Source organism: Perognathus longimembris, chromosome 9, assembly GCF_023159225.1.
Source record: "Perognathus longimembris pacificus isolate PPM17 chromosome 9, ASM2315922v1, whole genome shotgun sequence".
Taxonomy (NCBI): Eukaryota; Metazoa; Chordata; class Mammalia; order Rodentia; family Heteromyidae; genus Perognathus; species Perognathus longimembris.
This window is the reverse complement of record NC_063169.1, coordinates 4,866,633-4,886,865: the sequence shown is the minus strand read 5'-3', so window position 1 is coordinate 4,886,865 and position 20,233 is coordinate 4,866,633. Positions and strand designations below refer to the sequence as shown.

Genomic DNA, 20,233 nt, shown 5'->3' with positions numbered 1-20,233 from the left:
ACTGGTGTGGAGATAAACTTCAACATTTCCCACTTACTCTATTGAAAATATACCTTACAGCTGGGTACTGATGACTCACGTTTGCCGTCCTAGCTACGCAGGAGTTTGAGATCTGAGGGTCATGGTTCAAAGCTAGCCTGTGCAGGAGAGCCTGTGAGACTCTTATTCAAGTGGTATGGAGCACTAGTCTTGAGCAAAAAGTTCAGGGAGAACTCCCAGGTCCCCCGAGTTCAAGTCCCAGGACCTGCACAAACAAATGAATACCTTACAAAGTTCTTGACAGATGGGACGTAATAAGAAGCAGAACCATTGTTCACAGTTATTATTGATATTTAAAGCTGTCGGAGAAGTGAGGTGCTGGCAGCTCCCGCCTGTAATTCTAGCTCCTCGGGAGGCTCATATTTGAGGATTGTGGTTCAAAGCCAGCCTGGGCAGGAAGGTCTGTGACACTTTATCTCCAAGTCACCAGTAGAAAACCTCCTTCTCCTGTGAGCCTGAGGAAGAAGCTTGTATTTATGTATTCACTCTCGAAGTGCCACAAAGTACCTAGTCAAATAGGTTCTCTGAAGGAGAAAAGATTCCTTTTTTTTTTTTTTAACGTTCCAGTGATGTGTATGGCTTGGTACCTTCCTTTTATTTTATTTTTTTTATTATCTTTAAGTGGTTGCACAAAGGAGTTTCAATCCAACTCGTGAGTGATCAGTGTGGCCCCTTCCGTCCTCCTCCCCCATCTCTCCCCGCCCCTCCCCTCCGGTGCCCTGGTTCCATTTCCACATGTGTGCGTTGAATGCTATGACTGCATCCTCCACCCTCCTTTCGTCCTTCCTTTACTCCTCTCCCTTGACCTCACCGCGGACAGACAAACCACGCTTCAGCTTTTGTTATTCTGGTATTTTGTTAAACTATTAGCTGTTCCCAGGAGTATTCTGGTATTTTATTAAACTATTAGTTGTTCCACCACCACTGGCCTCAAAAGAGCTGTAATTTTGATTCAGTGCTGTGATCAAAGTCTAGTTGTACCCTCAAAGAAAATTATAATTGACTCAAAATTCCCCACTTTCTTATTGGGTTTAAACAGATATTGATTTTCTATACATTAATTATGAAACATCATTCTAACTTGTCAGATTATAATTCATTTATTTAGGTTTTTGTATAGCAAGCTTTTAGGTAGCAGACAGTTTACCCATGACCCCGTCCGTCCTGGACGACAGAACTGAACCTGTCTGGTTTGTTTTGCCTTTTTGCTGGACAGCATCATTCCTAAGGTTGAAAGCTCATTTCAACTTGGTGATTTAGCACAGTTAAATTTAGTGATCAAATTAGTTGGTGTTTCATTGTAAGAGACATTGTCTCTTCTCAGGAATGAGTCCACACTCACAGACACACGTTTCAGTTTAAAGTGGATATTAAAATAGAGGTTAACTAACTGAGTTTTTAAACTAATTGAGCTATTGAGTTTTCTACTCAATTTGAATTTCATCCCTTGTGAAAATTATAATCAACAGTTATTCCAAAAACCTAGTGGTTGCAAGTGAAAGCTATAAGCACAAATCATCTAGTTTATAATTGTTCTGATTTTTTAGATCTATCAATATTAATGTAAGTTTTAAAGATGTCATCTTAATTTGCAGGAATGTCTGATAGTTTGCATTTGATTGGGAAATGAATGATTCTTTTCTTTTATGGTATGTTAAAAAAAAGAAGGGACTTTATTTTTAACTTTATTATTCACTTTGCTAGTACTGGGGTTTGAACTTTGAACTCTTTGCTCACTCTGTTGGTACTCTACCAGGGCTTCAGCCTGGCCTTTTCTGATTTTAAAATATGAGTACTATTTTTGATCACTCAAACTCACTTTCTAACTTTAATCTATTATTATAGGCATTGCTGTGTTTTTCCTGGTAGCATAGAAAAGCCTCCATAAGCACAACTACCCTCAAAGAACACTTAAGACTCTCTAGGGTGAGAAAGAATTATAGTTTTTCTGTAAAGGTCCATATGCATGCCAAAACAGTCTCAAAGTACAACCATCTCAGGGAAAACTAAAACACCATGTGGCTGACTGTATCTCTATAAGTGTTTAATACTCTCACTGTTTGAAGGTGGGATTAACCCTGATTCAGAAAAGGAATGAAGAAACCTAGCTATCAAGAAAGCAAAGAGGGCTGGGCTTAGTGGTACAGTGCTTGCCTAGCATGTATGAAGCCCTGGGTTTGATTCCTTAGTACCATTAAAAAAAAAAAAGAAAGCGAAGCAATCCTATCAAAAGATATAAAGTAATCAAGCTTTTTTCTTAAACAATAGCACAACCATAATTGCATTGTGATATGAATGTGGATTTTGAAATGGTGGTTATCCAAAGCATTCTTTCAAGCCTGGGGATTTAGATTTCCTCTTAAAAAGTTATGAATTATACCTTTCTCCACTAGTGATTTTGATGTAGGTAAATGCATTCCTTGTGTTATCTCAATTAAAAAGTTCCCTTTTCAAACAGCTGTACTCACTGAAAGCAGATGATGAATTAATTTTTGCTCAGGGAGATTCTGAGCTTAAAATAACATACTATACTTGTCATCCTTACTACTCAGGAGGTTGAGACCTTAGGATGGCAGTTCAAAGCCAGTCTGGGCAGGGAAGTCTGTGAGCCTCTTATCTCCAGTTAATCACAGAAGAAGTCAGAAGTAGAGTGCTAACTTTGAGCATAAAGGAGCTCAGGTGCAGTGCCCAGGCCCAGAGTTCAAGCCCCAGGACTGGCAAAAAAAAAGATACTTGGGAGGCTAGAATTCTATGTTCTACATGTGGCTGTTTCTTTTGAGTTAAGGGAAGGATGGGTGGGCTCAAACCCTGAATGGTATCCTGCTATTGATGGTATCTTGGCTTTTGCTATATAACAGGTTGTTTCTAAGGTATCAGTAGCATTTTTTGTTGTTGGCTGTTTTGTTTTAAGTTGCTGGTCCTGGGGCTTGAACTCAGAGCATGGACACTGCACCTGAGCTTATTTAAAAGCTCAAGGTTAGAACTTTACTTCAAGAGCTACAGTTCCATTTCAGCTTTTTTTGTGATTAGTTGATGATAAGAGTTTCACAGACTTTCCTGCTGAGGCTGGCTTCAAATCATGATCTTCAGATCTCAGCCTTCTGAGTTGTGAGCTGTTGGCATCTGGTTTAACATTGACAAATAGTTTATGGGTAACATACAAAGGTTTTTGCTATCAGTGAAACCTCTCATTATTAAAAGTTTGTTTTCTGGTGAAGTAGAAGTGGATATGATAATCTATAGTATAGTTAATGGTTTCATGGTAAGTGAAGGCCAGATTTTTTATAACACATTTATGTTTCCATGATATACGCATGTCACATGTTTTACATGTGACTTTATCATATTTGCAGTGCTTTTATGAGCCTTTCATCATCTGGATGCCAGATAGAGCTGACATGTAAATTAGGACAGATTCTGTATCATACTAAGGAGGAATGAATGGACTGGTTGCTGGGGTGATGGCAATTAGACCCGCTTTCTGCTAGTCTATCTGTCACAAGTCTTTCCCATCCCCACCAATATCTGAACTTCTCATGTGTTTATCTGAAGAGAAAGTTTGTTAGAGAGACAGATAGACTCTCAACTATACATGGAATAGTTCAGCATTTACTTTATCTTCCCAACTGGAGTAGATCGGGTTCTTCCATGTAACCAGGATGTATAATTGCCCTCATAATATGCTACTTTGTGAAAATGTGTCATCCAGCATGCTTATTGTACAATTAATTTTGAAGTGAAGGATCCGTAACAATGGAGTTACAACTCAGTAGCAATTTCTTTTTTTTTTTTTCTTTATTTCCTTTTTCTTTTTTTTTTTTTGTTGTTGCCAGTCCTGGGGCATGGACTCAGGGCCTGAGCACTGTCCCTGGCTTCTTTTTGCTCAAGGCTAGCACTCTACCACTTGAGCCACAGCGCCACTTCTGGCTTTTTTCTATATATGTGGTGCTGAGGAATCGAACCCAGGGCTTCATGTATACGAGGCGAGCACTTTTACCACTAGGCCATAGTCCCAGCCCCTCAGTAGCAATTTCTATAAATTGTGTTTAGGTCTCTTGGAAACAGACACTGTGGTTCAAACCTGTAATCTCAGCTCTTGCGCAGGATAGGAGGATGGAAGTTCAAGGCCAGCCCTGACAAAAAGTTAGAAAGGACTTATCTCAAAGAGTAAGTAGTAGATGTGGTGGTGATGGTGCCTGCCTGTAGTCCCAGCTATACAGGAAACAGGAGAGCTTCAGTTGTGCCTTAAGTGGTAGAGTGCTTGCCTAGCAAGCACAAGGTCTTGAGTTTAAATGCTGTTACAAAATATTACAAAAAACGGTATCTTAATGTCAAGAACTTAGAAAAAGTGAAGATTAATGATACTTCTTTCTTTGTTATTGTTTCTTTTCAATATGTCAAAGAATTTGAAATGAATTATTGTTCTTGGAGGCTCTTGTTTATGTGTGTATCTTATTTTTACTTAGTGACAAACCAAGAGTCATGGAATTGAATGATTTTCTACTTGTATCAGAATTAAGTCATTTTGATGGTTTCAAAATGTTAATAATTCCTCAGTGGATTTGAAGTAAAATAGTTTTCTATACTTTATTTCACAAATTGAGTGTTTAGTGGTTAGGATTGTACACAAAATGATGGTACAGAAACACTCCTGACTTAATACACTGTTTAGCGGCCTTCAAATCAGTAAAAATCCTGGTCCTTTTTATTAGTAGCAACTGTCGATTTTTATGAGTCTGGCTTTTTGAAATGATTGCTAAATGGGTAAATCTCGGTGTTCTCTAATGGCAAATGAAAGATCTGTGGGGAATTGTTAACCTTTACAGTGTGCTTCTTTTTTTCAGCAAATGTGATTTTTAGTGTACTATATGATATTTAAGGGTCTGAAATTGTGGCGTAAGAATTTATTTAATAGCTTACTGACGTTGGGGCGCATGTGTTTGAAAAACACCTTGAGGATGGGCTGGGGATATAGCCTAGTGGCAAGAGTGCCTGCCTCGGATACACGAGGCCCTAGGTTCGATTCCCCAGCACCACATATACAGAAAACGGCCAGAAGCGGCGCTGTGGCTCAAGTGGCAGAGTGCTAGCCTTGAGCGGGAAGAAGCCAGGGACAGTGCTCAGGCCCTGAGTCCAAGGCCCAGGACTGGCCAAAAAAAAAAAAAAAAAGAAAAACACCTTGAGGAAAAACCAAGATCAGGATGTCATGGAAAATAGTAGTTTAGAAGCAGATGAACACGTGTGGAAATATGCTTCGCTTAGGATGGATTTCCATCAAGGCCAACGAGGGCCGGTTTCCCGACGGGCACGGAGCAGGCGTGCTGCCCGCCCGCCACCTGCGAAGGATCATCTAGTTCATAAAACTGCTGCAGCCTGCAAGTGTCTGGACGGGCTCTCCAGAAGGGTGTGTTACACGCTCTGGGTTTTATCTTAAGGGTGCTCTTTCACTGCACGCTCTTGCATCCTTTTCCTTAAATGCTTGTGAACCGGTCTAGCCTTTTACAAATTATTCTGAGGCGGTGTCATGGAGGGGCAGGAGTAAGACTTGGGGGTGCAGGGAGATAGGAGGGGAGTGCTTGTGCTTAGTGTCTTTCTCTTTTAGGATCAGAACATGCCCGTGCTTGTGTAAATACACCTTCTTTTTAATTAATTAATTTTTAGTCCCCGATTCTTTTAAAAATATTATTTAGCATTCGTTGGTGACTATGGATTTTTACATCCATCTGATACAGTCAGTTCTCAAGTTGAAATAAGCTGTGCTTGTGTTTTTGATGAATGTAGTTTTTTCCTGCTATCTGGCTCAGTTGCAGACTGCCTGCGTAGCAAGTACCAGTGCCCTGAGTTAAAGCCCCAGTACTGCAGTGTCTCTCTAGTATTTCAACAGATAGCAAAAGTCAAACCAAAACAACTTTCTTGTTGTGCTATAAAGATACCATACATTGATTTGAACTTTCCAGAAACTGAATGGCTATTTGTGGAAAGGAGGTGTAATAGGACTCTAAGGAATAAATTTTATTTTACATTCTTCTGGGATGCCACTTTGTTACTCTGCACTAAAAATGCCTGTTATGTCCAGTGCTTTGTTCTGTTCTGTGAGGAAATGAAAACCTTTTTTTTTAAAGTGAGTTCTTTATTGTATCTAGAAGGTTGAATATGTCAAAGAAAGGTTCTGTTTGTAGAATGCAAATAATTCCCAAGCCTGTTTAAAAATTCCAATAGAATATATTTTTATAGATTTTTGTAGTCATAATATTTAAATTTACATTAATATTAAATTAATATTGCTTTAGTGATCTACCTCAGAAACATGTATGTGACAGGTATGTTGAAAACTAGAAAACCATTGCATGTATCGAAATGTATTTAACAGTAATTATATAATTAAAACCACTGTGCTGAATTACTTTGGGAAACATTGTGATGAGGTCTGATCATTTTGCCTAGGCTGGCCTCAAACCACAATCCTCCTAGTAGTGTTCAGGTCCTCAGTAGTTGTCCAAAACTTGTGCATATGTGCTATACCTCCCTTTTCAGAATGCTTAGTTCTGTAATCACGGTGTAATTCACAGGAGTTATGCCCAAATCCTGCGCCTGTGTTGTCAAATGGGTGCTAAAAGTGTATTCTAATAAAATGTGTGCAATGGTTTGCTCTGTGTCAGTGCCCAGCAGAGAGGCCCCGCTAGCCGGCTGGAGAGGCAGTGCAGGGAGCGGACACGTCTCTTCTGCGAAGTGTGCATGCACGCGCACGCCACTTCCAGCTTGAGGCACTTGTTTGCTCAGCGACACTCAGGGGCGTAGTGCATGTGCCCCTCTTTCCCTTCCCTTCCCACCTCCACACTGCACCCCTCCTACTTTACACTTCATTTTTAACTGAAATTAAGTGTTTGGTGTCCCTCCGTGTAAATCAGGAATAAGATTTAGAAGCCTTTGGGTGTGCTTATCACATTTTCTTTTGTTGGAAATTCTGGAAAGAGAAGTGGGAGAATACACACCTAGAGAATGTGAGTTAACGTTTTCCATAGAAGAGTGCTGGGTGCTGGTGGCTCCCACTTGTAACCCTAGTGACTTGGGAAGCTGAAAACTGGAGGATGACTGGTTGAGGGAAGCCCCAGCCGAAAAGCCCACAAGACCCCACCCCCACAGAGGGAAGGTGAACACAAGTGGGTGCGCCTGTAATACCAGCTAGGACAGAAGCCCAAGGCGGGTGTATCAAGGATCAGATGTGTGCTCAAGTGAGAAGTGAGACCTGATGCCAAACACAGGCCTAGAGGGAAGCGGGGGTTTGAGAGGAGCAATGGAGGGCTGAATAGTATGCAGGTTCCTAGCTGAGGGTGGACGTGTCATGAGGCAGCCCTCTACTGCGTGCTGCTCAGTATACACCAGTGCAAAAGGGGAAGAGTAAAGGAGGCATGCACTTATTATCATAGCTCTAGTCAACCTAATCACACCTTTCTTAAATTTGATTCATAATTTAATGGGAGAAATGTAGCAAGTGGAATTTTAAGATTTTTTTTAATATGAGCATAAAGGGCTAGTAGAGGAAACAAGGCTTAAGAAATAGTGTGTATTTTGCTAAAGATGAGAATGATAATGGTGATGGCAAATGGTTCATTTTAAAATAGTAACTTATTAAGCCTGGCTCACACTTGTAATCCTAGCTACTCAAGAGGCTGAGATCTGAGCATCACAGTTAAAAGCCTGCCTGGGCAGGAAAGTCTTGGAGACTCTTATCTCCAAGTAACCACTAGAAAACCAGAAGTGATGCTGTAGCTCAAAGTAGTAGAGCACTAACCCTGAGCAAAATGAGCTCAGGGACATGCCCAGGCCCTGAGTTCAAGCCCAAAGATCAACCAAAAGAAAAGAAAAATCACATATGAAACTTATTTTATCTTAGGAAGTTAGTATAACTTCAAAACCCGTTAAGGACTATTTTAAGAAGAGAAACTGGTAGATAAATCTCTTTTGTGAACATAGCTATACCACTCTTAGCACAACTGAATCTTGGGTTCAAGTTTATTCCAGTAATTATGAATTAATTCACTTAACATATAATCTATTAGTAAAAGTTATAACATTGACTGGCTAAAAGGCACAATCACCTCTGCGTGCAGCAAAGTTTATTCAGTCATCTTTAGTACCCATTATTAAGAAAAGGAAGACGTTCTTAGAAAGTTCTTTTTACCCAAATGCTTTGGATACAACTTCTTTAGCCAAAACTTACCACAAAAATTACAGGAAGATGGAGATTGTGAAATCACAGTGTGAGGCCAACTTGCGAAGAAAATTAACACCGCTCTCTATCAGTAAAAACTGGGAGTGAGAAAGGGGGGCGGGGGAGATGCCTGGTATGCACTTGGGACCCCAGCTGTGCAGGGAGCTTGAAAGGGGTGTGGGGGGGGGGGTCCAGCTGCCAGCGGCTCACACCTGCAACCCCAGGATGGCAGATTGAAGACAGGCTGGGCAGGAAAATCTGTGAGACTCTTATCTCCAATTAACCATCAAAAAGATGGAAGTAGAGCTGCGACTCAAGTGGTGGAGTACCAGCTTTGAGCAGAAAAGCTCAGGGACAGTGCCCGTGTGTGTGTGTGTGGTGTGTGTGTGTGTGTGTGTGTGTGTGTGTGTGTGTATGTATTTGAAATATTTACTTGTGCAACAAGGAGTTGGAATTTTTTTCACCAAAAGTGTAAATAGTGAAATAGTATAAATACTATAATTTACCTTGTTGTTTACTGCAGTTATAGAATGAGCTTCATAGTCATTCATGGAAATGTTGTTCAGAGAAAGATATTGAAATCAATATAAAGCAGCACAAACCTAAGTATTTGGTTTATAATGGGCCTCATAGTATGCCCTAAGAAATGGCCACATCCTTCCTTCCTATTTGCACACCAAGTTAGAGGCATGAGCTGGTCCATAGAAGATTCCATAAAGAACGATTCTAAGTGCCTGCATCTGTCAGCGATGCCACCCCAGGGCGAGTTCTAAGGCCTCACTCAGAGACTGTGATTTCAGGATTCTGGAATGGTGGAAGTAATTTGTAAGCATTGCTAGGTAGTACTGTCTCAGATTTAGGATAATTAGGTTTGGCAGTTAAATCATAAAACAGATGCTAAAGCACTTGTAAATCCCAAGGAATTATTTTTTAATTGGAAGACCAGTCACTTTAAGAATTTAAGCTCTACTTATCTTAGATTTTATTTAAATCATAATGATTTAGTTTGTATATAAAAAGTAATTCAGTTCTGTATTATGTAACAAAATGTTCAGTGAAACTTTAGTATAATCTTTTTATTTTGTTTTACATCAATCTCTTTTTTCCTCCTCCATGGTTTAAAAAAAATTAAAAAATATCTTAAATAGTTGTATAAAGGACTGGGAATGTGGCCTAATGGTAGAGTGCTAGCCTGCCATGTATAAAGCCCTGGGTTCGATTACTTAGCACCACATAAACAGAAAAAGCCAGAAGTGGTGCTGTGGCTCAAGTGGTAGAGTGTTAGCCTTGAGCTAAGGGACAGTGCTCAGGCCCTGAGTTCAAGCCCCAGGACTGGCAAAAAAAAAAAAAAAAAGTTGTATAAAGGAGTTGTGATTTAACAGAGCAGTTTATGAATACAACCTACCTGGATCAGTCACCCCCCCTTTCAACATTCTCACTCATTGCTCCCTACACCCTTCGTTTTAATTTTATAGCCATACTTTGGATTCTTGCTCTTTGCTAATTCTTTACAAGATTAAAAAGAGATAATGCGGGGCACTGTTCGCTCACACCTGTAAACCTAACTATTCAGGAGGCTGAGTTCTGAGAATCATGGTTTGAAGCCAGCTGGGGTGGGAAAGCCCATGATACTCTTATCTCCAGATAACCACCAAAAAGCAAGAAGCAGACCTATGGCTTAAGTAGAGACTGCCAGCCTTGAACGCAAAATGCCCAGGCCATGCGTTCAAGCCCATAGATCGGCACAGAATAAACAAACAAAAGTTCAGCATTTCCTTCAGATTTTTCCTGTCCAACAACCACAAAAAGGTTTTAGCAAGTGAGTGATTGATGGGTAACAATGCATCTATTGAGACCCATTTATTAATGTGACTTTGCTCTTAATTATTGGAGAACATTATGAAATCAAGATGCTTTCTGTAGCAAGCTCGTAAGCTCAGTGTCTAGCACGTTCGTCTTGTGATTCTCGCTGACTTTGCATGGAGGTTCCAGGAGAAACCAGACAGACCGGATCTCCTCTGCTAGCCGATAATGGCCCGCTTCTATTCCTTGTGGCCTGGCCGGGCTTTGTGGAGGGCCTTGTTGTTTTTCCCCACAGACCTGCTGACCTTTAACTACAACGGAGGCCAGAAACCACCGAGGTGCACCCAACAGTGTGGCTTTTATTCTGATTTCTAAGTTGGCTCAGAATAGAATCTTGGGGTGATGTTTAGCGTTCGGGCCGCATTTCTCCAGAGATGAAGACTAGCTGATTAGCTTTGTGTACTGGGTGTGTTCTTTGTCTTGCTCTCTAGTTCCTTCATCTGGCTCAGGAGGGGCCTTCCTCTTTTGGCTGTGCTTCCAGCTCTCACTTGGAGCCATTAAAAGGGGCTGCCTTGATCTAGAATCTCAAGATACTTGTCTCAGTTTTCTCTTCTATCAATGGCCACAGAAGTAGTAGCTTAAAGCAACAGATTTGTTGTCTTACATTTCTGTAGGTCTGGAGTCTGATATACATCTCACTGGCTAAAGTCAAGGTGTGGGCAGAACTTTGCTTCTTTCTAGAAGATTCTCTTATGATAGCTGTTTCTAGCTCTTTCTACCTTCTAGAGGCTGCCTGTATTCCTTGGTCCATGGCTCTTCATCTTCAGAGCTGTTGTATCTCTCTGACCTGCCTGTTCACTGGCCACAGCTAGAGAAAATGGTCCAGTTTTAAGGACTCAGGATTAGACTGAGCCCACCCACATAATCCAGAACATTCGCTTCCCATCTCAGAGTCCTTCCTCTTTGTCACACCTGCACGTTCCTGGTGGCCAGGCTTGAAGGATTCGGAGGAATGGACACGGTAGGGCATTACGCCGCCCACGGCCATCCCTTCTTGTGCTCCTTAGCCATCTGAGTCTGTGGTCCCGAAGGAGGTGAGCATTCTCCTTATGACGGTGGGTGCCCCTGCCTCCAGCTTCCGGGCCGAGATCTTTGCATTCAGCTAGCAGACTGGACTCTGGCTGTCGCCTCCTACTTTCCCCCAGTGGCCTTAGGTCTTATTCCTGAGATGCTTTCCACAGTGTTTTCCTCCTGCAGTTGTGCTTCTGTAACTCTGTGCAACTCCCCTGTATCAAGTGACACGCTGCAGTTCTCTATAGCATCCGTGATGGAAGCTCAACAGTCCATCTAGGGCTTCTAAAACCAGACTACAGATGGATTCAGTTATTTGTTCAGATATGCAGGATGTAAGAATATTTGCATTTTACGACACAGTGCATTTGTGTGAGAACATACATATGTCCACGGGAAGCCTAGTGGAAACAAACAAGGTATAAGAAGCCCTCGGGTCTACTGCAGGCACCTGGGCAAAGCTGTCCAGTGACATCACCGGCTGGGGGCCATGGCACACCGCTGCCAGCAAGATACCTCGCTGTTCACACGGTCTCGTGGAAAAAGCTCAGCTTGTGAAGCCTTTCAAGTAGAAATGAATACGGGCACCGCATTTTCCTCCTTACCTCTTGGTTTTAAGGAGTCAGACTATATGCCTGTTATGTGTATGGTTTTGTACAAATGTCCTCACGTTGTAGTCCTTAGTTTTCTCATTGGTCCTACCTAGCCACAGGCTTATGCTGAGCCTGGGGTGAATGGAAATGCTAAGCTCTTAGAAAGAGGCTGCCGTACAAAGAACATTGAAGAAAATGATAGAAACATTTGGCCCTCACCATTAATCATCAGTCTTGCCCTTTTGCTGCCACCATCATACAAGATAAATTTCTTAATTCAGACCAGATTTTCTCTCATGTTCACGGTAGAGGAGTTCTCTCCAGATGCCGGAGGAAACTTGTGGCACCCTGGTTATATTGCATAAGCAGAGGGGCAGATACAACTTCCAGATGTGGGGATGTGTGTATTCCTGTGTGGAAGTTAGCACTTTGCTATCCTGATAATTTATAGTGCCTAATTTGCATCAGGAAGATCCTTTTACATGTCTCTTTTCCTTAAATTGTGTACATATGGTCTTTAAACTTTGTGAAATAATTTGAAGAATGGCAATTTAATGGAAAATATAATCTTTGATTAAAAGGAGCTTCTTTTAAATACTTAGAGAAAGAAATAAATGATCACCTCCTTTCAAAGTTGGCTTATAGGCACATTACATCTGCTTATAAACCTTCAATTAAATAGGAAACATTCTGTAAGTGTTGCTACGTGTAAATATTGTTAACTTTAAAGATACATGAAATATGAACATTTTATATTAGTTTCAAATGAACAAAAGGGAACTTGAATTATATCACAGTGAACATGAATTCAACTTTTATAAAGTCATTATAAGATTAACTCCTTTTTTCTACTAAATTCCATAGGATATTTATATCTTTAATTTTAGTTTGTTAATGTCAGTGAATAATTGCAAACATGCCCTTATAGAGTTTTCTTCTTGTTTCTTGCTTTATAATGCACATATTTTCTTACACATTTATTCATATGAAACAATGACTATATTTTTGAAATGCTTGCAGAAGTGTAGTATGGATATCATGGTAACCATTGATTAAACCTCCATGTACAAAACTGAGGTATTTTCTCACCATGTCTCTGATGTGGCCTGACTCAAAATTATGAAATTAGTACTAGTCCAATTAAAACTACTCAGAAGCTGGGAGCCGGGGGCTCATCACACATGTAATCCTTGCTACCAGGAGGCTGAGATCTGAAGATCTTGGTTCAAAGCCAGCCCAAGTAGACAAATCCATTGGACTCCTATCTCCAATTAACCAATAATAATAATAATAATAAAAAGCCAGCAGTGGAGGTGTGGCTCAAGTGCTAGCCTTGAGTGAAAAAGCCAGGCAGGAGCACAAGACCCTGAGTTCAAACCCCAGTACCGGTCCCCAAACTGATGGAATGAATGAATGAGTAAAATATATACTGCAAAAGACAGAATATCCAGGGTAGGTTGTCTTGTAACTTAAGCTTATATTACGGAAGTGAGATATTTTAACAAATCATGAATTTAACAATATAGTTTATCTAAGGCTGACAGCTTAACCTCACATGCTAGCCCTGTCCTTGTTGGTAAAAACTTGTCAGGGTCCATAGTGGGAAGGACCGTAGGCTAAGAGGAACCATGTCTTCGCAAGCATCCGTTTCCCGGTCCATCAGGGGGAAGGCTCCTGGAGAATGTAGGCCTCTCACTCTCGTACTTGCTTGTTGGGATCTCCTGTAGCTCTGCTGCACACCCTCTCCCAGCTGGTTCCATTTCTCTCTGCCCGGGAGCACTGGCTGCCCGGCCCCCCATGGAGGGCTGGGGAAATTGAGCCACTTGAACAAGGTCAATGTGTTATCCGTGCCGTCACAGAGACAGCTTATTCCTTATTTACAAGCCTGGTGAAGGCGCCATGTCCAGTGCACTGAAGGGCTTATATTTTTCATTGACCATATCCATGAGTACTTTCTTGACCCTAGATAGAGACACTTTCAGAGAACCTAAATTTACCCAATTTTTTTTAATAAAAAGGAATATCAGTTAAATGAAATTTCTTCATTCTGACATTATCATCTATAATGTATGCTAATAATATAAAACAAGAAATTAACATCTAATAGTTTCCAGATTTCTTACTACTCAATAGTAACAACCATGAAAATGTTCCTTTCCTGATTTCCTATTGTTCTCTACTCCCAATTACATTTGTAAAATGGGAATATTGGCAAGTTCCAGTAGGGAAAATACATCATCAAGTCAAGTGAGTTTTTGTATTTCAGGTGTGTATTGTAGTATTTCCGTTACTGTCACTCATAAAGAAAGTCAGCAGATATTCCCTTGAGTCTGTTTACACATGGTGGACAGAGGACACTTCAGGCTGAAGGAAGAGAAGCCAGGATGAACAGATCGTGGTTCCTGCCTTCTAGGTGCGCCTGTTTAAGGAAAGAGATCTTTATGATAGAACATACATGCACACACATATTCTATAACAACTAAGAGATAGTAGGAGTTAGACACGTATGCACCAAAGTGCCATCATTTCCTCATTAATGATAACAGTGCCATTACACATGCACGGTAGTGCCATCATGTCTTTATTCATGATAATGGTACCATTGTCAAGTTGATAGAAGCTAACCCAGAAAAGACTGACTTCATGGGCTGGGAATATGGCCTAGTGGTAGAGTGCTTGCCGCGTATACATGAAGCTCTGGGTTCTATTCCTCAGCACCACATATACAGATAAAACCCAGGAGTGGCGCTGTAACTCAAGTGGTAGAGTGCTAGCCTTGAGCAAAAAGAAGCCAGGGACAGTGCTTAGGCCCTGAGTCTTTGCCCCAGGACTGGCAACAAAAACAAAACAAATAAACAACAAAAAAAGACTGACTTCATGACTTACCATTGTGTGTAAATGAAACCCAAGAGTCATTGTCTCAATAGTCATATACATAAAATTATGTGTATAAAATGATATGTATGAACTCATGTATGTGTGTATATTATATACGTATGCATGTGTAGAACTCATCTATCATCACCAATAGACATTTATAAAGATAATCTAAGTGATTGGCTCTGGATTTTACACCTGAGGTAAAACCCCATCTCTGCCTAAAATGTTCTGTGTTAATTTGCCTCATAACTTAAAAAAGAATACTGCCTAGAATTTTTCTATGTAAACTGTTTCTGATGAATCATTTCCAATTTAAGTGATAATGGAGCATAATGGTATAGAACCTAGTCCGGCCGTGTGTTAGCTGTGCCCCGGGAGCCTCCGTTCCCTCCTCTCCAAAGGGAGGGTAGGGAGGCTTCTCCTCCTCCTCCTCAGGCTTCCGATGATCCAACACATGCACCTGCCCTGTGCTCCTTACCAGTGCTGGGTCTATTTGTAACAATATTCTTAGTGTTACAGAGGCTCATTCCCTCAATTTGCTTTCTACTAGTAATGGGGGGGGGGGGAGAGGCACACACGCGTGCGTGCCAGCACAGGGATTCCAACTCAGGGCCCCTCACGCTCTTGCTTGACCTTTACGCTGAAGGCTGGTGCCCTACTGCCTGGACTACCCCTCCACTTCTGACTTTATCGGTTACTTGGGGATAAGCGTCTCGGATATGATTGCTTGGGCCGACTTTGAGCCTTGATTCTCAGCTCTCAGCCTCCTGAGATCTAGGATTACATTCAGGAGCCTCTGGCACCCAGCTTAGTGCTATTTCTTGAAGTACTGTGTGAATGAATGCATAATACAAATTGACCTTTATTAGTAATTATAGTTTTTGTTTCAGAAACTTCACTGAAAGCGCCATTCTCTTAGCTTGGAGTTTCATTTATTTTATTTTATTTTTTTTGCCAGTCCTGAGGCTTGGACTCAGGGCCTGAGTACTGTCCCTGGTTTCCTTTTGCTCAAGACTAACACTACCACTTGAGCCACAGCGCCACTTCCAGCCTTTTCTGTATGTGTGGTGCTGAGGAATCAAACCCAGGGCTTCCTGCTTGCAAGGCGAGCACTCTACCATTAAGCCACATTCCCAGTCCTAGCTTGGAGTTTTAAAACACAAATATACTACCTTCCAACATATAAGAGTCTTAAGAGACACTCCCGCTCATTAAGTCACCTTTCTTTATCAGAAAGTAGTAAGTGGGTTTATTATATTCTAGTGCACAGCCCTCATTCCGTCTGTTCTGTACTAGTGAGGAATTTGCAGGTCAGCAAAATTTTCAAACTTTTTTTTTCTCTTTGCCATTTCATCTGGCATATATTTCTCTTCTGGTATTTCTTTTCCTTTAGATTTCTCACAGTTTAGCCATAATAATGTTCTTTAAAAGAATTTCAGCCATAATAATCTTATTCTTACAGCTCATTTCCTCAGATGGATGTAGTTGCTCCTCTTCTTTGCCCAACTTTGTGTTAGAGTGAGATAAATGATTCTCGTATGGATTTGGCCTCTCCACCCTCTCCCCCATTCCTGCTTAAGGTAGAGGCAGCTGAGAATAACTCACTGATGTCATTCATTGAGAGGTTATTCGTCACAGTTCTTGAGCATAGACTTACTTTGGCCCTGGTTGTACATTGCAATTTCCTGGTCTTAAAAAAGTCTGAAGCAGGCAGGTACTGGTGGCTCATGATGTAATCCTAGCCACACAGGAGGCTCATTGCTGAGGATTGCAGTTCAAAGCCAGCCTAGATAGGAAAGTCCATGAGACTGGTATCTCCAGTTAACCAGCAAAAAGCTAGGAGTAGAGCTGTGGCTGAAGTGGTGAGTGCCAGCCATGAGTGAGAAAGCTCAGGGACAGAAGCTAGGTGCTGAGTTCAAGCCTTAGGACTGGCATTGCGTGTGCGTGCGCGCACACACACACACACACACACACACACACACACACACACACACACACACACACACACACACTGATTCCCTCACCGTACTCCAGTTTCATCAGAGTTTCTGCAGATGGGATTTAGGAGTCCGTTTTTAAAGCTCTTTGTGTGTTCATAATGTGCTGATGTTGAATGGTAAAATTGTTGCCAGGATGAGTGGGAGTGTAAGAGATCAACACTGAAAATGCAGGTTAGCGTTTTGACAAGTTTTTGTGGTGAAAGGGTTAAGGGCGATGAGACCATTATCCAAGTAGCTGTGGTAGGAAATCTAGCATGTTCTTGACACAGGTTAACATACAGGACACTGAGTCTCAGACACTCTTCACTGTAATTGGTGTATCACCAGTTTAGGTTCGTGCAAGCTTTTACACTTTGCAGATGCTCCCTTGTCATTTTGTTGCATGTCTTCCTTTATGCACTGCCCTCCCCAGCCTTCCCTCCCTGTCCTGCCATGCCTCTTCCCTACTAGAACATTCTTTTCTGTCCTAGATCAGGCAGGAGGGTGCCGCACAGTAGCTACCTATGTCCTCATGGTGGCCCGGTGGCTCCTGTCGCGCTAGGCACGAGTTCTAGGTTCACCTTGAGTGGATCATATCCCAGTTGGTGGTTTCCTCAGTCAACGCAGAGGTCAGGGGTATGAAATACACTTGATTTACCAAGTCACGGGAGGCCGGCTTTTGAACTGGGGGAATCCAGCCACCCTTAAGATCCACGTGGAGATGACAGTGTGCTGAGGGGGCACAAGGCACTGCCGGTTCCATAAAAAGGAATCGTTTTACACGTGCAAGTTCCTGGTGCTTTTTTTTTTTTTTTTTTAATAGGGATCGTCTTGAATAGCATACAGCAAATTTTTATGTCATGCTATGACTGTTTTTGAGCTTCACATAATTGAGGGAAAATCTTTTATCAGTGATGGCTTAGTGTATAATGTGGTAGGTACCACATTGCAGTGTACGGTGTCACACTGATGTTTACTCTTAGGCAATGCAGCAACCCGCGGCAGACTGTGTCATGTCTGAAGGAACGCGTCTGAGTTGCTCTTGTGGTAGAAAACTGTGATCCTCTCCTGGCATTTCTGGAGCAGATCAGGCAGACACATGGCTGTGTGGCTGCTCCTTTCTACTTGGTAATTTATCAAACTATGTGGCTTCTGTGCCAGTCCCTTAATGGAACGAAAGCCAAGGAGAATTTGAATAGGCTGTGATTTCGAGCTCCTAACTATCCTGTTTATGATGGTTTGCTGAACAACATGCGTGACAAGTTGGAGTTGATCCATTTGCTAGTTGTGACTTTTTATGAAGAAATTGTTTAATGTCCCAAAGTAGTTTCTCAGCAGGACAGTGAGTAGAAAACCACTTCTTGCCTGTTTCTGGATTTATAAATTGTCAAATTAATTTTGTTCATCTTAGAACCAAAGTGTGGGATTCATTATTTGAGCAAAATCCCCATAACCCCAGTTCAATCATGAGAGAAAAATCCTGGTTGAATGACGTTCTATGGAATACATGGCTAGTACTGCTCCAACCTCTCAGGAGCCTCAGAAATGCAGAAAGTCTGTTATACCTGGGGGATCCCAGGGAAACGAGAAGTCTGAAGGATTGTGGATCTGGGGTGAGGCTCTGGAGTGGGAAAGGACATAAGGAGAAGGCTGATGAAATCGGAATAAAAGTTGGGTTTTAGTGAGTCACAGTGCATCCGCTATTGGTTCATTAACATGACAAATGCATCATACTAATGTATAATAATAATAGCAAACTGAGCGTGGGATTTGTGAGAATTGTCTATTACTGTGGCAGTTTTTCTGTACATTCAACAATGTCCTGACATAAGGAGTTATTATAAAAAATGAGTTTTTGCCAAAATATTTTTGCAGCCACGCCTTCATGACTTTTGAATGAAGCAAGAGGTCTTTTATTCTTTGCATTTCCTTAGTAGACAATGAGTGGTTGGGTTTATGACCTCCTGTTTATATGTTTGTCCGTCCTTCTATGTGTTTCATTGTAGTGTGGTAGAAGTTAAAGAAACAAGACAACTAATATGTTTTCCTTCAGCATCCAATATACACCCAACCTGGACTAGATTTGACATCTAGTTTTTAGAAGCCTGTGAGATAGACCTACCATTTCCCCACAAACTGCAGGGGAGCCCCAGGGGTTTCTTGACTCTGCCTCCTTGATTTTCTTTCCTGAGGAACAAACTGCTTTGGGCATGGAAGATACAATGGGCAAGAATAACATGCTTTCAACCTGTGTCTGTGCTCTACAAAAAGGCTTAAAAGTTGCAGTATGATTGTGGAATTCACTAAGTTGCCAACAAATTAGTATTTAATAGTCCTCTGCATCCTTCACTTACCTTTTCTCCATGTAACTGCACTTCCGCATCGAAGCCTGGAAGAGACATTTGATATTGACAGAAGAATATAACTTAGACTGTCGAACTTCAGTTTCTACCATTTGTTGAGAGAGAGAGAGAGAGAGAGAGAGAGAGAGAGAGAGAGAGAGAGAGAGAGAGTGTGTGTGTGTGTGTGTGTGTAGTTTTATGCCATGTATAGGTTTTTATAGCGACATCCCAAGCAGGATAGTTTCATCGCAAGGAACTCTCTCATGCTACACTTATCTAGCTATTGTACCCACACAGTCCAGGCCTGTTGGCTTCCACGAGTCTTTTTTCCATCTCTGTAGTTTTATGTGTTCCCAGCAGTTCCCACCCCCAGTTTGTCTTTTGCTTTCTGGTGCCTGTTCTGGGGCTTGAACTCAGGGCCTGGGTGCTGCCTTTGAGCTGTTTTGCTCAAGGCTAGTGTCCTACCACTTGAGCCACAGCTCCATTTCGGCTTTTTTTTTTTATTTTTTGTTTTGGTAGTTAATTGGAGATAAGAATCTCATGGCCTTCCTCTCCCAGCTGGCTTCAAACTGTGATCCTTACCTCTCAGTCAAGAGGCCGGGATTACAGGCGTGAACCACCAGTGGCTGAGACAGCCTTTACATTTTTTTTCTTCTTTCTGCCAAGCACAGTGCCCTGGAACCCATCCAGGTACCAGCAACACATTTCTTTTTATTGTTGATTCATTTTGAATGGTATGATACATTGCAATTTTTAAACCATTCACTGGTCGAGGGGCATTTGCACGGCTTTCAGTATTCTGCTGTAACGAAAGGGATGTCATGCGTGTTTGTGCGCACGTTTTTCTGGGGACATACATTTTCATTTCTGTGCCATGAATGGCCTGGAGTTCAGTTCCTATGGGAAGTGCATGGTTCGTCTTCTAGGAAACTGGCCAGCTCTGCTAGGGTGGTGTTTCCATTGCCGGTTCTGCTGCCGCATACAACTCCACTTCGCCGTAGCCTTCTCGTGCCTGATGCTTCACTATCGCTCTTTTTCTGTTCTAATATGTGATTTTTCATTCTTGTTTCTTCTATTGGCTAATCGTATTAAACATCTTTTCATGTTCCTCTTTGGTGAGATGTCCCCATCTTTTTCTCATTTTCTAATTAAACTGTTTTGAGAATTGTTTACATATTTTATGTGTTAAGACTTTGTCATACTTTTTGGTTTGCAAATATTTGCTTCTAGTCTATCCTGTGCTTTTTTCCCCTCTAAATCTGTAACACCTTAGCATTTCCTAGAGATTACTTTTTTCTCATGAAGCAATGGCTT

The 20,233-nt window shown here is 41.5% G+C and overlaps 1 protein-coding gene and 1 long non-coding RNA gene across 3 annotated transcripts in view; one reads left to right on the top strand and one right to left on the bottom strand.

The window, feature by feature from the left end:
* Positions 1-20,233, top strand: part of Bckdhb (branched chain keto acid dehydrogenase E1 subunit beta) — a 157,218-nt gene that overhangs the window by 119,685 nt on the left and 17,300 nt on the right. The gene's annotated exons all lie outside the window — the stretch shown is intronic.
* Positions 2,692-12,254, bottom strand: LOC125357026. The gene is made up of 3 exons (XR_007212046.1): positions 12,242-12,254; positions 10,352-10,354; positions 2,692-3,625 (listed from the first exon to the last, which is right to left on the bottom strand). It is a non-coding gene; the product is annotated as an uncharacterized LOC125357026 (long non-coding RNA).